Source organism: Bos indicus x Bos taurus, chromosome 29, assembly GCF_003369695.1.
Source record: "Bos indicus x Bos taurus breed Angus x Brahman F1 hybrid chromosome 29, Bos_hybrid_MaternalHap_v2.0, whole genome shotgun sequence".
Taxonomy (NCBI): domain Eukaryota; kingdom Metazoa; phylum Chordata; class Mammalia; order Artiodactyla; family Bovidae; genus Bos; species Bos indicus x Bos taurus.
In genome coordinates, this window is record NC_040104.1 from 12,534,079 (window position 1) to 12,553,087 (window position 19,009).

Genomic DNA, 19,009 nt, shown 5'->3' on the forward strand with positions numbered 1-19,009 from the left:
CCCAGTGAATATTCAGAACTGATTTTTTTTAGGATGGATTGGTTTGATCTCCTTGCAGTCCAAGGGACTCTCAAGAGTCTTCTTTAATGCCATAGTTCAAAAGGCATATATGTGTATCCTTTGTCAATGATGTCATATTCCCCCTGTTGGGATTTAACCATGAGAACTGAATTTAAACATGTAAAAATGAGGATTAAGTCACAGTGCTCCATCTAAACACACCTGGTAACAGGAGAGGCTCCTGTTGTATTCAAGGGACAGGCATGGATAGATCTCAAGCAGCAATAGGCCCTGGGAGTCCTGGATGACTTATTAAACACGATTGTCTTTACTTTGGCTGCCACAGTTGTTTTGTCTTCTTTGATTGGGAAGACATTTCAAAATTATTTTTTTATATGTTTTGTTTGGCAGACAAAATTTTTCATGACATAGACACTATGGGGAAATTATATCAGAAATATATCCACTTATCTTCAGCAGTTAAATTTTGTTGGTTTGTATGTCCCTTGTGATCTTTCTTTATAAATAGAAAGGAAACACACATGTTTAGTATGCATTAAGTCTCTTTGTAAATCAACAGACATGAATTAAATTCTTCTCTGTCCCCACTGCACTCCCAACTCTAGGCAAGAAATAAAAATCTGCAGAGACTGAAGGCTGATTCCAGCACATTGCTGTGGAGATTTCATTCCCACTGTTTTTTGGGAAAAAAATTAGTTGCTAGCATTAAAATCAGTAGATTGTACATAAATATCCAAACTTCCAATTCTCCTGAAAACATGGCCAACTGGCCTGCTTTCCAGCATGGGTGAAGTGAAGGAAAGGCTGCTCCCAGTGGTAAGGCCTGTGTGGCCCAGGGTTCAACATGGCCACCTAGTCCTAGTATCATATCCTCTGCCTCCTGGGGCCATGATTTTGTGATAACTAGACTGCTAGCTCTCTTAAGATAAAGACTACTTTTGTCGTGATCAACTTTGACTTTGAAGCCTTTAACCCAGAGACTAACACATGGTTCTTCCTTGTACATTTTTTGGATGCTATAAAATACATTTTGGATGCATATGACATTTCTTCCAATACTGAAACCATGGAATTGAAGTACTGCTTTGCCCTAAATCTTTGTTTCAGACTGGCATCATAGGTGCCCCTGATGTCTGCCATTAGACCCACTACCTAAAGCCCATTGTGTGTCCCTGGGCTGTCCCTGAAAGTCTTCACTTTGTCATTTGACAACTTATCTTCCTAGCAATCTCCTCTCCAATGAAGACAGCAATGCATATCTCATGAAGTGGCTAGGAAGATGACATGAAAACACGAATGTCGAGCTTGGACCTTAGTGTCCATTTTTATGATGTTCTTAGCAGGTTTTTTCTCTAAGTAGGCAAGGTTCTCCATCTTCTTAGATGTCCGTGTACACAAGTTTGATTTTCCAGCCAAGCTTCAAGGAAGAGATTACAGTTCAATTCTCTGTATTCTGTGAAGGTTCAAAGTCCACTCGCCAAGGACACTGATGAAGGTAAAGATTATATCGAGACTTTTTTGATTTTTTTCAGACCTATTAGTGGCCTAAAACTAGGGCATGTCAGAGCATATATACCTAGCGGCTCCTGGTCACCACTACATGCTAAGAACCAGGACTGCTCTGAATACTTGGAGCCAGGAAAGAAGCATGAAGTGGCTTGTGCTCCTCGACCTGGTGGCCTTCTCAGATTGCAGAGTCATGTAAGTATGGAGACTGTAAGCCACATCATCTTCCTTTCTGTGATTTTTCTTTTCATCTGATTATTCTTCTACTCATCATGTTTAGAACAGAATGGAATATTTCCCCGACAATCTTAAAGTTTAACCCTTACTTATTGATAAGTACCTTGTTATAGGAACTGTGGGACCCAAGGTTCTTGGTGTAGGTTTTCATAGTTGCCCAACTCTGGGGTCCAGTCATGTCATGATCTATTGAAATTGGAAATCCTTGCAATTGTTCAGTGCACAGTCAATGCAGATGTAGGTGTGGTCCTGTGGAATAGCACTTTTCTACCTTTTATTTGTCATGTCCTCTTTGTTCCCTCTCTACTTCAGTGTGTATATGTCTATGTCTGCATCTCTGTATCACTATCGTTTATCTCTCCATCCCTTTGGAAGTCTCTGTGTGTTTCTCTCTGTGGTGCTTTCTTTTAACTTTTCTCTTAATTTTCTACATTTCCTGAACTTGCTCCCTATCTCCTGGATTCTTCTTTCAACTATCTCTTCTCTTTTAACTTGGACAAAGATTGGGAGAGCTACTTATACAGTGTTTTATATCTGACAAGCAGTGTGACCACAGCCAATTCACAAACCTCTTGCATTTCAAATTCCTCCCTTGTAAAATAGGATAGGAATTCCCCTTCTACCTCCATCCCTGAGCTTCTATGAGAAGGATACAGTGGGGTGACAACAGCAATGCTAATGGTTGTCATTGTTGTGACTTCCTATTTATCAGGTACCTTATATCCACCACTTCACTTATCCCCAGGATATCCTATTTGGAGGGTTTGAATCATTACATTCCACCATTTTACCAAAGGGGAGACTGAGACCCCGCATTGTCATATGGCTTACCTAACATTACAGAAGAGAAGCTTTATTCAAACCTATGTCTTTGCCGTGGAATATGCATAAAATTCTTATAATAAGATGATTCATAAAAATGATTAGAAAATACACAGTGCCATTACAATTACAGTTATACCTCAACACTGACAGCTAAATGGAGCATCTTCTTTGTTTTCTTTGTCAAATGTTCAGCGAAAGAATACCTCTAACGCAAGTGAAGATCATGAGAAATACCTTAAGTGAAAAAAACAAAAAAACAAAAAAACCACTTTCACTGAACAATTTCCTCAGGGAACATGCTTACAGACTGTCTCAGATTTCTTCTTGTGGCTCAAATATAACTATTCACCCCCTGAGGAACATCATGGATGTGAGGGTTTTGGGAGGATGGTGCTCCACAGCGCCCCCTGGTGCTCTAGCTTAACATTGGGGCCCATTTGGAGATGCCTCGTGGGGTGTTGGGGCTGGGGCTCCTGCAAGAGGCAGAAACACTGGGCCAAAGGAACGCAGAGGAGAAGGCACTATCATCCTCAACTCTTGTCTTGGTGACTGGGCCCAGAAATTACCAGGTGGCAGGTAAACATCCATTTCTGTGTCAAAGATGTGTCATTAGTTTGAGGGAGATTGTTCCTTCTGAGCAGAAGGCAATGACGACCCGCTACAGTACTCTTGCCTGGAAATACCCCCAAAACAGAGAGGCCTGGTAGGCTGCAGTCCATGGGGTGGCTAAGAGTTGGACACGACTGAGCGACTTCACTTTCACTTTTCACTTTCCTGAATTGGAGAAGGAAATGGCAACCCACTCTAGTGTTCTTGCCTAGTGAATTCCAGGGATGGTGGAGCCTGATGGGCTGCTGTCTATGGCGTTGCACAGAATCAGACACGACTGAAGCAACTTAGCAGCAGCAGCAGCAGCTCCTTCTGAACTAAGGGAGTCAACTAATTATAGATGAAGAGTGAACCATCTCTGATCAGTAGGTAGAACCAACTGCAAAGCAATTGTGAATAACCAGGCAGAGTAATTCAGTTTGGACAGACGCAAGAACCACAGCAGTAAAAAGTTAATGAACCCGTATTCTGTGTAAGGCCATCAGAATCTAACACAGTGGTTACTGTTTTTAGATTAGAAAAAGGGCTTATTTTGTTTCAAGAATGCTCATGTCAGCCTGAGAGATAGGCAAAGTGTAAATACATGTCAAATGAAAGGGTCACTTGTGTGGTGTTCATTGAATGTGGTCTGAGTTTAGAGGGAGTGGCTGAGGTTGATCAAGAAAGGCCTCCTGGAGAAGGGGGTGCTAAGGCTGGGTTTGAAGAGACTACAGAGTTTCTCAAATGAAGGCACCAGGACTTCCCTGGGTGTCCAATGTTCCTGGAGGCCCAGTGATTATGCCTCTGCACTTACAATGCAGGAGGTACCACTTCAACACCTGGTCATAGAATCAATATCCTGCATACAATGTAGCACAGGAAAAAAAATATCAAATGCAAGCACCTCTGTGATCAAAGGCTGTGAGCCTCACAGTGGTTGGAAAGTGATCTCAAGAGATATATGACACCCATAGGGACATATCAGTGTGGGAAGAGAGGGTAGCCAGTTCTGCACCAACCCACTCCCTCTTTCTCCCTGCAGATGCTCTAAGTAGGTAACATCACCACTGGAACACCCCCTCAGGAATTCCAGGTTATCTTTGACACAGGCTCATCTGACTTGTGGGTGCCCTCCCTCTTTTGCCCCAGTCCAGCCTGTTATGAGAATAGACACCCTCTACCCAGACCATCCTTCACTTGCCCTGCCGCCCTGTTTCCACCCTTGGCACATGATGACACTCGTGTCTGCAGCTAGACAAGTTAGGTTCAGTCATTACAAGTCTTCCACCTTTTGGCCTACCCAAAAGACCTTCAGGATCGCCTATGGATCTGGGACCATGAAGGGATTTCTTGTTTATGACACCGTTCCAGTAACATGTAAAGAGAAGCTGAGTCAGGACTGGCGATGGAGTGACCCCTTCTTGTAAAATGGATGCAGGACCATCTGGAAGGACTCTTCCTAGCCTAAATCCCATAGACATTGCCCATCTTACCCACAGTATCCTGTCCCTGGGGAGGCAGTGCCGTGGTGACACATGAGCAAACGGATTAGCTAACCCAGCTAGTGGCTTGAGGTGTGAACTTGCAGCTACTCTGCCCATGAGCAGATCAAGGTTCATTTTGCTGGGAGTGAGAAGAGGGGAAAAAATCATCCACTTTTATATTCACAGACTGTTCCAAGCACTTTCAGGTAATAATTGGTTTAATCCTGCATCTACCCCACACAGCAGGTGGTTAGCTCATGAGACATATGAAGAAACTGAGGTGCAGACAGCAAGGGTTGCTTGTGTCACACATGTGGTAAACAGTGGAGCTGGGTTGACTTTTTATGACTGAAGTTGCTATAGGGTGTTAGGGACAGGACAAAACTGATCTGGGGACACTGGGGGCAGTCAAGGGCTTCAGGTATCCATAGTGGGAAACTGGAGGCCAGAGAAATTAAAGGGCCTGATAAATGAGTTCTCACTCTACAGTGGCTTTGAGAGTCTAATAAAATGTATGGCTTGCCTCCCCAAAGTGCTTGTGTAGTTCCCCTCTCTCTCTTTCTCTCTCATACACACTCACACAAATACACACATATCCCCAAAAGTGAATTTCCCAGACTGTATTTTCATATATCCCTGCAAGCAAGATTGTGATTTGGCTTCTGTCTTCCTGGACAGAGGCAGAATCCACAGTACCTTACAGAGAATTCAGTCCATTCCTGTCATTAGGTCATAGTGATTCCAGAGAAGACGACCTTGCTCTCGACTCATTTTGTCCACAAGGGGGCACGCACAATGGGTCCTGGCCTGACTCTTGGTTGCCCCACCTGGACAGAAGCCACAAGGCCAGTTTGACGCACTCAGGTGGTGTTTTTCAGAAGGGCAGATGTTTTAAAATTCACAGCTTCTCACAAATGGAACCCAAATTCCCCTCCCAGGTTGGTCTAACCGTCTGAGGTCCACCAAAGACACAGCCCAGCCTCATTTCTTCTCTGCGGATTTAATGGCAATAAAACCCCAGCCCAGTCCTAGTCCCACTTCATGTATCTGTTAAGTGGGAACATTCTTCTCTCCCACAGATTGGGGACCTTGTAAGTACTGACCAGCTGTTCAGTCTAAGTGTTGTGGAATACGGGTGTGAGGGTGCACCTTTTGATGGCATCTTGGGCTTGAACTACCCCAACATATCCCTCTTTGGAGCTATCCCCATCTTTGCCAACCTGAAGAATCAAGGTGCCATTTCTGAGCCTGTTTTTGCCTTCTACTTGAGCAAGTAAGTCTGAGATGGACAATCCCTTTCTCCAAATTAGCTGTAAGACGCTTTTAGTTGCATGAAAATTATAGAACACTTGATAAAGAAGAATCCTGAGAGATAATCTAAGCCAGGATAAATATAGCCCCAGGCTTGTACCTGCCTTCAACCCTGGCTTGTATAAATAACCTTTTATTGGAACACAACCCTGTTCCTGGGCTCAAAACCAGTAATTTGATCTAGGGGGGTGAGTGAGGAGGAAGACTAATGGAAGGCAACAGGAAACAAATTGGAGGAAAAAGCAATATGATTTACTTATGAATTTGATCAGGAAGGAAGGAGAAGGATGGTGGATATCTTTCCTTCCTCATTAGCATTCCACTGGGAGCCCAGGACCAGCTACCAAATTTGCAGGAGCCAGTGAAACATGAATGTGTGGGACACAAAACAGACATGTGGGACCTCTTGTTCAATAAATATTAGGCATTTAAAGACAGGGAGAACAAAGGTGGGGTCCCTTCTGAGTTGAGGCCCTTTGGACAGTAGAGGTCACAGGTCAATGGTGCCAACTCTGGGTGACCTGAACCCATACCCTTAGAACTCCCATGCTTTAATTTTCCTGAAAAATGACAAGCTAGACAAGGAGAAAGCCATTATGCTTCAGCATCATGTCCTCTGAGTGTGTCTGAGCACTCAGGTTGCAGAAGGTAGGGCATCTTCAGAAGATAGAGTGGGTGGCACCCAGCCAGGTGACTCAGATTCTAACCTCCTCTGTGCCACTCATTAGCCAGTAATAGACCTCAGTCTGGATCTTAATCGCTCCGAGACTCGATTTCTGCATCTGTATGTGGGGACCTTATTAGGGCCTGGATGGGTGGACCAGCACAGCTCTCAGACAGTGCTGTTGTTACTGTCCTCCAAGGATCCCCCCCTCTCTTCTCCCTACACGTGCAGGGCGAAAGGTAGTGTGGTGATGTTTGGTGGGGTGGATAAATCCTACTGCCAGGGAGCACTCAACTGGGTACCATTAATCCACGCCAGAGACTGGAGTTACACATGGCCAGGTAAGCCTCTCCCTCTGAGGGTCAGCCCAAATAATGCTCCAGCTACTGTACATGGACACAGGCAGACACACACAAATACATTCTCAAACACACAGTCAAACAGACATATACACCACCCACAATGACACAGACAGACACACAGACACTTGGAAACACACAAGCAGATACATATAAACCTACACAAAGATACATAAAAACATGCATATCTAGTCAGAGACACACAAGCACTCACAGAGACACATATAAACACACATACAAACACATATACAAACAAACACACAAGCAGATAGATATACAAACAACCAATGTGTTCATAATCCCCAGGCGTTCTGACCAGGGCTCTGACCAGGGTCCTAAAACGGTCCAGAGAGGTCTGTGTAGCTGGAAGAGGATTGCACCCACTGCCCTGTAAAGCATGGAGCATGGTTAGAGGACTCTACAGTGTGGTGAACAGAGGACCAGGGAGAATTTCTCCAGCCTGAACAGAGGTATAAGATGACCAACTGTCCGGGGCTACCTGAGACATAGGAAGTTCTCAGTACAGATAAATGTCAGTTTAAAAACAAGGAAAATCCTGAGCAAATGGGGAGAACTGGTCTCCTAAGGGAGCAATTACTGAGCAGTGTAGAGAGATTTGCTGGAGTCTTAAGATGTGAAAGCAACTAATAAAAAAGACACCCTATGTTCATGGGCACACAGTGGGGCAGGGGCTATAACAGAGAATCAGGAAGCTGGGATCCAGGAATGACCCGAGGATAAGAGGCATAATTGATAGGATTCTGTGTGATACCCTCAGACAAAAGCTGACCTGTCCTTTGGAGTTTCTGTGGGCTAGTCATGTATTTCCTGGCCAGGGTCTCAGCATCTGAGCTGGTTGTAGGAGCAGTGCTGGCAGACACCCTCTCCCAGAGGAGCCTGTCTATCCCACCACTGTGAGAATCTGCTCCCCTCGCAAACCTCCATCTTCAGTCTGCAACTGACTCGTTATTTGTTCCCCACACAATACAGCTCTCTGGATGTTTTTCATTCATTATTCACACTGTCTTCATTCACTCACTGAACAGAGAAGCCTTGGGCATACACGGTGTGCCAGGCACTTTAAGGAGGTAATGAGAATAAAACTCGCCCTCCCATCTAAGAAGGCAGATGAACAGGAAATGAGACACACATACAGTAAATTGTGACTTTGGTACATGCTAGACATGAGGAAGTATCTACAAAGAGACTGTCAGGAAAGGAGACTGATAAACACCAGGGGAAAGACTTCCCTGAAACCATGACAATTAAGCTGGAATCTGGAAGATAAGAAGAAATTTGCTAGTTAAAGGGGAGGGGGCTCCTCTAGGAAGGAAGACCAGCTTGTGTCAAGGTGCAAAAGAGCCTGGTGTATTCAAGTACTGCATTCGAGAATGTCAAGGAAGATGTCGTGTTGAGAGTAAAGGAAGAGGGCAAGAGACAAAGGGCTATTTAGAAGACAGACGGGAAGGGGGCATCTCTGGGGAAACTCAGAATGACCTTGATGCCTGCTTAGTCACACTGTGTCTCAGCATCTCCATGAAAAGAAAGGTTATTGCTTGTTCTGGCTGCTGTTAGCCCTTTGTGGATACTGGGACATCACTGATCCTTGGCCCAAGAAGACTGGTCAATAACATCCAGAAACTCATCGGTGCCATGCCAAGGGGTTCCGAGGTGAAGGGTCATGTCCCAGGGTCACTCCCAGTCTCCACACACAAGAAGGATCTCCAGGGCCAACCTCTCTCCCTCTCTCTCTAATAGCACTACGTTGCATGTTTTGTGGTCAGTACCCTGCCCTCTATTATCTTCACCATCAACGGCATCAACTACCCAGTCCCAGCTCAAGCCTACATTGTCAATTTGAGGGGAGAACCCTGAAAGGTGGTTCTCAAATAGGATCTTGCAGGAATCCTTGTGCTGCTGCTGGGAGGAGGGCGCCCTTTGCAGGTCATTTCACACTATTATAGATGCTGCTGAGCCCAGGGGCTGCCAGAGCCTCCCACAAGATGAACCGTTTAAGAATAAAGGGCAGTCTGTGACACTGATCATCCTGAAATAAATGTGGAGACACCACGCCATGCTCACATAGTGGGAGTCACAAGGAGAGGGGAACACTCAGGTCCTCAATGTTCAAAAAGCTTCAGTTCAATCTGAATTATCAGAAGGATGAACACAGAAAGTCAGCTCCAGCGATCCTTGAAATAAGTCATGTGACAAGGAGAATGACTGGGGACACTCCCAGTGTGCCCTTTCACCATAGGGATTAACAGTCTCCCTTTCCTTCTCGCAGTTTTCCTGGTTTGGATGATAAATTACATGGTCACCCTAGTTCTCGGATGCATCTTCCCCTTACTCTGGCCGGGTGCCCCCTTTGTGAGTTGGGATACCCGACCCCTCTGTGGGGAGGCTGGATGTTAATGTGAATAAAGGGTGCAAGGTGACTGCTCAGCCCCAGCACAGGGTGGAGGCTTCATGTCAGCTCCCTGTGGGAGTTCAGACCTGGCTGATGGGCTGAAAGAAGGCTTTGAGGAAGAGAGGGAATTTCAGGAATTCTAAAACTGTAAACTCATGGAGCCATGTGGAGGGTTGCTTGGTTCTAGGAAAAACTGCACTGGATTCCATGCAAATGGCATCCCAAGGTGCTCTGTATTGGGGCACTGGGGACTTACTTGGGATGATGAGGGCTACAGACAGATGGCGGGGATGGGGAACCAGAGTACATTACCCACCCAAGCCTGGAGTGGCCAAAGAGGGTGAGTGCAGGCCGAAGGAGGCTTCCCAGAGTTCCTGAGTTAAGTTTTCAAGAACGTACTGTGGTCACACTGCTCTATTTAAGATGGATAACCAACAACGAGTTACTATGTAGCACTGGGAATTCTGCTTAATTATATGACAACCTGGATGGGAGGGGTATGTTTGGGACCAGGATACATGGATATATATGGTTGAGTCCATTTACTGTCCACCTGAAACTAAGAATTTTGTTAATCAGCTATGTTCCAATACAAAATAAAGTTTTTAAATAAAGTATGGATTGTGGGGACACAGGAGGAGAACCAGCATTCTCTGCAGAGAAAACAAAGAGCAGGAGTCAGAAGGAAAGAAACAGGGAGAGAGGAGAACTATGGACACTGTTTTTCTTTTGTAAAAATTTTATTCAGTTCAGTTCAGTTCAGTCACTCAGTCATGTCCGACTCTTGCAACCCCATGAATTGCAGCATGCCAGGCCTCCTTGTCCATTAGCATCTCCAGGAGTTCACTTAAACTCATGTCCATCGAGTTGGTGATGCCATCCAGGCATCTCATCCTCTGTCATCCCCTCTTCCTCCTGCCCCCAGTCCCTCCCAGGATCAGAGTCTTTTCCAATGAGTCAACTCTTCACATGCAGTGGCCAAAGTAGTGGAGTTTCAGCTTTAGCATCAGTCCTTCCAGAGAACACCCAGGGCTGATGTCCTTTAGAATAGACTGGTTGGATCTCCTTGCAGTCCAAGGGACTCTCAAGAGTCTTCTTCAACACCACAGTTCAAAAGCATCAATACTTCGGTGCTCAGCTTTCTTCACAGTCTAACTCTTACATTCATACGTGGCCAGTGGAAAAACCATAGCCTTGACTAGACGGACCTTTGTTGGCAAAATAATGTCTCTGCTTTTGAATATGCTATCTAGGTTGGTCATAACTTTCCTTCCTAGGAGTAAGTGTCTTTTAGTTTCAAGCCTGAAGTCACCATCTGCAGTGATTTTGGAGCCTGAAAAAATAAAGTCTGATACTGTTTCCCCATCTATTTCCCATGAGGTGATGGGACCAGATGCCATGATCTTCGTTTTTTGAATGTTGAGCTTTAAGCCAACATTTTCACTCTCCTCTTTCACTTTCATCAAGAGGCTTTTTAGTTTCTCTTCACTTTCTGCCATTGAAGTGTGGCTAATCTTCAGTGTTGCATTAAGTTCTGCTGCACAGCAATGTGACTCAGTTATACACATACAGAAATACATATTCTTTTTCTTATTATTTTTCATGTGATTTATGACTGGATATTTAATATATTTCCTTATTCTCGACAGTAGGACTTTGTTCTTTATCATTCCTCTGTATCCCCAACTCCCAGTCCTCCCCTCCGACACACCCTTCCTCATGGGAACCTCACGTCTTGGCCCTTTTTGGTTGTGGATAAAACTCTCATATCCCCTGCTAATGCGAAAATCCCTTGATACTTATCAAAAGAGGGACATAAAACCAAGAATTGTGCTGGGTCTGGATATTTGTGGAAGTCGCAGGTAAGGGCTCAGGCTGACTGGTGTGTGTCTCTGACTCCTCCAGGATTCTAGAGGCCACTGCTATACCACCATTAAAGAGAACACAGAGAGGACATCTAGAGAGACCTGGATCCTGGGTGACATCTTCCTGAAGTTGTATTTCTCAGTCTTTGATCAAGGAAATGACAGGATTGACCTGGCACAGGCAGTATAAATGCTTGGAGTCATTCAGGAATCAGTAAGGCCACTCCGAGCAAGCACTAAATCACACTTAGGGTACTCCTGGCCAGGATGCTGGTGAACTGTATTTGGTGGTCTGCACACCCTATTCTCATTAAAGAATAAAAAGGGTTTCATTCATAAGGGTGCTGAAACAAACAGGTGCCTCTGTTTGTGTCTGGGAGGTGTACAATGATGCGGAAGGATAGAGAACAAAATCTGAATCACAGTTGAGAGGAACCCACCTCCAACTGGGTTCAATAAAAAGGGAGACTCATTGAAATGATTCTGAGAATCCAGGACACAAGAATCAGAGCAAATGCAAAGGTCTATGTGACTGGACCCAAGAAATCAGAAGTCATCAGTTCTCTATTTCACACCCTCACTCTTTCCCTTCCTTCTTCTCTGATGGTCTTAGCCTGACAACTTTCTTCCTGGCTTCTACACCTACTGAGGGAGTCCAAGCCACCTGCCCTAGGGTTTTATATCCTGAAGGCATCTCCAATAAGGAAAGAAAAGATTGAAGACATCAGAGTTCGAGGGTGTTCTCTGAACGACCCACCTCAGATCACATGTACAGTCCTAGATTAGCCATCCTGGCAGGGCCATCAGGTCCTTTGATTGACTTTACATTTTGTATGGCTCTGACCCAGCAGCACACATGATTTTCAATTTCCTCCAGAACTACATAACTGAATCTGGGGAGAGGCAGCCCCAAAGAAAGAAACTGGGAGATAGTCTAGGCCATGGAAGTTTGTGATGACCCACCAACTCCACCACCTCCTCATTCAGAGGAATTATAAGGGATAATGAAATAGACTCTCTTCATCCCATCTCAGATGAACTTATCCCTGGGCTTCTCCTCCAGGGGATTTTGGGTGAGGTACTTCATGGAGAGCTGGTTCCCTTTTGTCCCACAACCATTCACCAGGTCTCTGTCACATATGCCTGCTCTGTCATTTCCAGTCCTACTTGGTAAGCCGTGACCCCAGTGGATACCTGAGCCATCCCCCTCCTCCAGGGCCCAGAATGCCCCTTCCTTAGCCTCCAGTGCTGCTGGGGAGAATGCAACCATGTTATCGGGAGACCCAGGGTACACAGAGCCTTCAGCATTTCTGAGCTTCTCCATGGGTGAGGCTACAAACTGTTTGCTTGGAGCTGCCATGGTTAGGTACTTTTGCAGTGGAAGCATCCTTTCTGTCCACCTGGAGGCCCTCAGTTGATGCCTCAGCTGAGACAGCAGGGGTCAGAGGTTGATTTCCTTTCAGATTGACTGGTTTGATCTCCTTGCTGTATAAGGGACTCTCAAGAATCTTCTCAAGTACCACAGTTCAAAAGCTCAATTCTTTGGCATCCACCATTCCTTATGGTCCAGATCGCATATCTGTACCTTATTACTGGAAAAACCTAAGCTTTCACACTACAGACCTCTGTAGCAAAGTGTGTCTCTGCTTTTTGATACACTGTGCAGGTTTTTCAGAGCTTTTCTTCCTTCCAAGGAGCAAGTGTGTTTTAATTTTGTGGCTGCAGTCAAAGTCCATGGTGATTTTGAAGCCCAGGAAAATAAAATCTGCCACTGTTTCCACTTTCCCCTCATCTATATGCCATGAAGTGTTGGGACTGGATGCCATGAATGTTGAGTGTCTTTTTGTGAATAGTTTTTTTGAATGTTGAGTTTCTTCATCTCCTCTCCTCATCGAGAGGCTCTTTAGCTCGTTTTTGCTTCCTACTGTTAGGGCAGTGTCATCTTTATATCTATGGATGTTGATACTTCTCCCAGCAATCTTGATTCCAGCTTGGGATTTATCCAGTCCAGCATATTGAATGATGTAGCTTACATATAAGTTAAATAACCAAAGTGACAATGTATACCTTGTCATTCTCCTTTCCCAGTTTTAAATCTTTCAGTTGTTCCGTGTCTGATTCTAACTGCTACTTTTTGACCTACATAGAGACTTGCTAGGAGAAAGGTAAGGTGATCTGGTACTCCAATTTCCTTAAGAGTTTTCCACAGTTTGTTGTTGTCCATACAGTGAAAGGCTTTAGCATAATCAGTGGAGCAGATGGAAATGTTTTTCTGGAATTCCCTTGCTTTCTCTATGATCCAATGTATGTTGGCAATTTGATCTCTATTTCCTCAAACGAGTTTGTATATCTGGAAGTTCAAAGTTCATGTACTGTTGAAACTTAGCTTGAAGGATTTTGAGCATTACCTTGCTAGCAAGTGAGATGAGCACAATGGCAGGATAGGTTGAACATTCTTTGGAATTGCCTTTTGTTTGAATTGGAATGAAAACTGACCTTTTCCAGCACTGTGGTCACTGCTGAGTTTTCCAAATTTGCTGACATATTGAATGCAGCACATTTACAGGCTCATTCTTTAGGAATTTTAAACAGCTCAGCTGGAATTTCATCACCTTCCCTAGCTTTAGTTGTAGTGATGCTTCCTAAAGCCCACTTGACTTCATACTCCAGTATATCTGGCTTTATGTGAGTGACCCCAGCATCATCCTTATCCTGGGCATTATGACCATTTTTATACAGTTCTGTGCATTCTTGCCACCTTTTCTTAATCTCATCTTCTTCTGTTAGGTCTTTGACTTTTATGTCCTTTATTGTTCCCATCTTTGCATGACGTGTTCCTCTGGTATCTCCACTTGTCTTGAAGAGTTCTATAGTCTTTACAATTCTATTGTTTTCTTCTAATTCTTGCACTATTCACTTATGAAGCCTTTCTTATTGCTCTTTGCTATTCTCTGGAAGTCTGCATTCCATTTGTTATATCTTACCCTTTCTCCTTTGCCTTTCATGTCTCTTATTTTCTTAGCTATTTTTAAGGTCTCCTCAGGCAGCCACTTTGCCTCCTCACATACGTTTTTCCTGAGTGCGGTTTTGATGACCACTTCCCGTACAATGTTACAAACCTCCATCCATAGTTCTTCAGGCTAACAGAGTTAATCCCTTGAATCTATTTTTCATCTCCACTATATAATCATAAGGGATTTGATTTAAGTCATAGCTGAATGTTCTAGTGGTTTACCTTACTTTCTTTAATTTAAACGTGAATATTGTTTGCTTCTGCCTAAGCATTGCTTCCAGATCACCACCTACCACTCCCAGTGGGTGTGGAACAAAAACACACAATTTGAGGACTGTTACCTTGGGTTTGTGCTTGGCTTTTCACATGCTTAGCTGTGCGAGCTTCATCAAGTCTCTTAACCTCAGTTTTCTCATCTGGAAAATGGGCCCCATGATGGTAATTCCACCTTCTAGATTGCATGTGTGCCTGCAAAGAGCAAATAACCTTGAGAGGGCTTTCTGGGTTCCTGAGTCTGGAACAAATATGAATTATTCTGCCACCTGGGAGAAGAAAGTCTTCTGTGTAGATGCTATGGCTGCCATCCCCAAGGCTAAATGTTGATTCAAGCCAAATGACATCTATTTCTGAACCCTGACCCAGAACTCTGACTGAGCCCATGCTTTTTTTTTCTGGGCTCCCACAAGAGCTAACGATTACTGGCTCAGATTACTCCCTTCCTCAGCCTTAGCAGTCAGCCTTTGCTTGTCATCTACTTATCCCCTGAAATCACACTGCAAGGAAAGTCATAAAGGCTCTTGATCTCTTGTCAGTTTCCCACATCTCCAGCATAGCAACAAGTAGCTGTTATGGCTACTTGTCATAGCAACAAATATGGCAACCTGCACATCCAATCTCAGCCTGTTAAATGAATCTTTCCCTATTTGGGCCTTCATGTTTAAATTACCTATAGTTGCCTTAGTAACCTCTTATGCTTGCTGTTTAATGATGAAATATATGTGGACTTGATCTAGTTTTCTTTCCCAAGCATAATTCCAACCATGCAATTAAGTAACCAAACATTTAGTCATCTAACTACCCACAGGAATTGACAAAAGCAAGCCACCCATTATGCATTTCTTGCTTGCCCCAAAACACCACTGAAGTGATCTGCTGAAAGAATGTGATACATTGGCATGTACACTCCAGAAGGGACACTTTTCCCCTGGATTTTTTTTCCATCTAGTGCAGAATGTCTACAATAAGCCTGGCCCTCCAGCAGCTGGTCACCTAATTTTTGCAGACTCAGCCCACTCCAGAAACCTTCCTAATCCCTCAGTAAAATCTAGAGAACAGACTCAGTCAAAGTTCTCACTCCTGTAGAAAACAGTTGTTTTTTTTTTTTTTTTTTTAAGAAAACAGTATTTGGTAATACATCCAAAATCTTGTGCTCCTTGCCTTGGATTCAAGGACCTGCACCAGAGGATGGGAAGCCTCCCCTTCCACCTAAATCTTTCACCACTCCCACCAGGGCCACAGGCTTGACTGGACCCCAAAGACTTCTGCCTGCTCACTGATGACCTCTGTACATCAGTTCAGTTCAGTCTCTCAGTTCAGTTCATTTCAGTCACTCAGTCGTGTCCAAATCTTTGCGACCCCATGAATCTCAGCACCCAGGCCTCCCTGTTCATCACCAACACCCGGAGTTCACTCAGACTCATGTCCATCGAGTCAGTGATTCCATCGAGTCAGTGATGCCATCTGTCCATCTCATCCTCTGTCGTCCCCTTCTCCTCCTGCCCCCAATCCTTCCCAGCATCAGATTCTTTTCCAATGAGTCAACTCTTCACATGAGATGGCCAAAGTACTGGAGTTTCAGCTTTAGCATCATTCCCTCCAAAGAAATCCCAGGGCTGATCTCCTTCAGAATGGACTGGTTGGATCTCCTTGCAGTCCAAGGGACTCTCAAGAGTCTTCTCCAACTCCACAGTTCAAAAGCATCAATTCTGCAGCGTTCAGCCTTCTTCACAGTCCAACTCTCACATCCATACATGACCACAGGAAAAACCATAACCTTGACTAGACGAACCTTTGTTGGCAAAGTAATGCCTCTGCTTTTGAATATGCTATCTAGGTTGGTCATAACTTTCCTTCCAAGGAGTAAGTGTCTTTTAATTTCATGGCTGCAGTCACCATCTGCAGTGATTTTGGAGCCCCCCCAAAAATAAAGTCTGACACTGTTTCCACTGTTTCTCCATATATTTCCCATGAAGTGATGGGACCGGATGCCATGATCTTCATTTTCTGAATGTTGAGGTTTAAGCCAACTTTTTCACTCTCCATTTTTCCTTTCATCAAGAGGCTTTTTGGTTCCTCTTCACTTTCTGCCATAAGCGTGGTGTCATCTGCATATCTGAAGTTATTGATATTTCTCCTGGCAGTCTTGATTCCAGCTTGTGTCTCTCAGTCATGTCCAACTCTGCTATATTATGGGGTGCAGCATGCCAGGTTTCCCTATCCATCACCAACTCCCGGAGTTTGCTCAAACTCCTGTTCATCAAGTCAGTGATGCCACCCAATAATTTAATCTTCTGTCTTCCCCTTTGTCTTCTGCCTTTAATCTTTCCCTGTGTCAGGGTCTTTCCTAATGTGCCAGTTCTTCCCATTAGGTGGCCAAGTATTGGAAATTCAGCTTCAACATCGGTCCTTCCAATGAACAGTCAGGACTTATTTCCTTTAGCATGGACTGGTTTGATCTCTTTGCAGTCCAAGGGACTCTCAAGAGTCGTCCTACACCACAGTTTAAAAACATCAATTATTTGTTACTCAGCTTTCTTTATGGTCCAACTCTCACATCCACTCACGATTTCTGGTAAAACTATAGCTTTGACTATACAGATCTTTTCTGGTAAATAATGTCTCTGATTTTTAGTATGCTGTCAGGTTTTTCATGGCTTTTCTTCCAAGGAGCTAGCATCTTTTTTTTTTTTTTTTTTTTTTCACAACTGCAGTCACTACAGTGATTTTGGAGCCCAGAAAATAAAGTCTGTCATTGTTTTCATTGTTTTTCCAGGTATTGCCATGATGTGATGGGACTGGATGCCATGATCTTCGTTTTTTGATCTGTACATACCACATCAATATCATTCGAAAGAAAAAGAAATGGAAAAAGGCAAAATGATTGCCTGAGGAGGCCTTACAAATAACTTAGAAAAGAAGAGAAGCAAAAGACAAAGGAGAAAAGAAAGACATACCCATCTGAATGCAGAGTTCCAAAGAATAGCAAGAAGAGATTTAAAAAAAAAAAACCTTACTAAGTGATCAGTGCAATGAAATAGAAGAAAACATTAGAAAGGTAAACACCAGAGATCTCTTCAAGAAAATTAGAGATAGTGAGGGAATGTTTCAGGCAAAGATGGGCACAATAAAAGATGGGATGGACCTAACAGAAGCAGAATATATTAAGAAGAGGGTGAAAGAATATATAGAAGAACTGCACAAAAAAGATATTAATGACCCAGATAACAACGATGGTGTGATCACTCACCTAGAGCTAGACAATCCTGAAATGCAAAGTGAAATGGATCATCAGAAGCATCACTAAGAGCAAAGCTAGTGCAGGTGATGGCATTGCAGTACAGCTATATCAGATCTTAAAAGATGATGCTGTTAAAGTGCTGCACTCAATATGCCAGCAAATGTGGAAAACTCAGCAGTGGCCACACGACTGGAAATGCAAATCAAAACCACTATGAGGTACCATTTAACACCAGTCAGAATGGCTGCGATCCAAAAGTCTACAAATAATAAATGCTGGAGAGGGTGTGGAGAAAAGGGAACCCTCTTACACTGTTGGTGGGAATGCAAACTAGTACAGCCACTATGGAGAACAGTGTGGAGATTCCTTAAAAAACTGGAAATAGAACTGCCTTATGATCCAGCAACCCCACTGCTGGGCATACACACTGAGGAAACCAGAAGGGAAAGAGACACGTGTACCCCAGTGTTCATCACAGCACTGTTTATAATAGCCAGGACATGGAAGCAACCTAGATGTCCATCAGCATATGAATGGATAAGAAAGCTGTGGTACATATACACAATGGAGTATTACTCAGCCATTAAAAAGAATACATTTGAATCAGTTCTAATGAGGTGGATGAAACTGGAGCCTATTATACAGAGTGAAGTAAGCCAGAAGGAAAAACACCAATACAGTATACTAACGCATATATATGGAATTTAGAAAGATGGTAACAATAACCCTGTGTACGAGACAGCAAAAGAGACACTGATGTATGGAACAGTCTTATGGACTCTGTGGGACAGGGAGAGGGTGGGAAGATTTGGGAGAATGGCAATGAAACATGTAAAATATCATGTAGGAAACGAGTTGCCAGTCCAGGTTCGATGCATGATGCTGGATGCTTGGGGCTGGTGCACTGGGACGGCCCAGAGGGATGGTATGGGGAGAGAGGAGGGAGGAGGGTTCGAGATGGGGAACACATGTATACCTGTGGCGGATTCATTTTGATATTTGGCATAACTAATACAATTATGTAAAGTTTAAAAATAAAATAAAATTAGAAAAAAAAAAAAAAAGAACAAAAGTTTTTTTTTTTTTTTTCCAAATCTTTTAGTGGTCTAAAAAGGAAAACTAGGGTAGCTTAGAGCATATATAATTAGGGTCTCCTGGTCACCACTACATGCTAAGAACCCAAACTTCTCTGAGTTCCTGAAGCCAGGA

General features: G+C 43.8%; 1 pseudogene; it reads left to right on the forward strand.

Annotated features, from left to right (window-relative positions):
• The first annotated feature begins 1,669 nt into the window (after positions 1-1,669).
• Positions 1,670-11,460, forward strand: LOC113885750 (annotated as a pseudogene).
• Positions 11,461-19,009: the final 7,549 nt, after the last annotated feature.